The sequence below is a fragment of the Micropterus dolomieu genome, linkage group LG05, assembly GCF_021292245.1.
Source record: "Micropterus dolomieu isolate WLL.071019.BEF.003 ecotype Adirondacks linkage group LG05, ASM2129224v1, whole genome shotgun sequence".
NCBI lineage: Eukaryota > Metazoa > Chordata > Actinopteri > Centrarchiformes > Centrarchidae > Micropterus > Micropterus dolomieu.
In genome coordinates this window covers 12199471-12200135 of record NC_060154.1, presented here as the reverse complement: position 1 = coordinate 12200135, position 665 = coordinate 12199471, and positions in this window count along the sequence as shown.

Genomic DNA, 665 nt, shown 5'->3' with positions numbered 1-665 from the left:
TGCTGTGCCCTCTATGCCACCTCTTGCTGGGAACAAGATGGCCTGGGACAGAAGCAGAGGCAATCACCATAGTGGCATCATTTGGCTGTCAGCCACATTGAAAGACAGGCTGTCAGCTGGGCCTGCAGACTTGACGTCAGGAGTCGCAGTGCATTACAGAATTACATCATCGTGTAACAATACCTGAGGCCATGAGCAAGCTGGAAAGAGTCTAACGTTTTGTTGTTGACTGACCCGTCCATTTACTTACACTTAAATGCAAATGTGGTTTTACTGTACAAAAGCCATGCAACATACTCTGATTGGCTGTCATTTTCTTTTGTTAAATGAGCCTTTTATTCTTCACAAATCTCAAGTACAGGATACACAGAGGGAGCATGCAGAAAATATGTTCAGAGAGCTGCACTGACTTAGTTACCTAAAATAAATCCATTAATATGAAAGAAATAAGTGGGAAAGTTGCAGCTGATGTTCTGTTTACTGATAATCCTTCTGTGGCAGACGGCAGCAGGCAGTCTGATTTGAGTGATTTAAGGCTTGTTCCCAGGTTTAATGAAAAAGATCCTGAAATTTCTTTCTTAATGTTTGAGCATTTAGCTGAGGCACGGGGGTGGTCTGATGCCACTCAAACACTAATGTTACACTGTTGGGCCCAGGATGGCTTA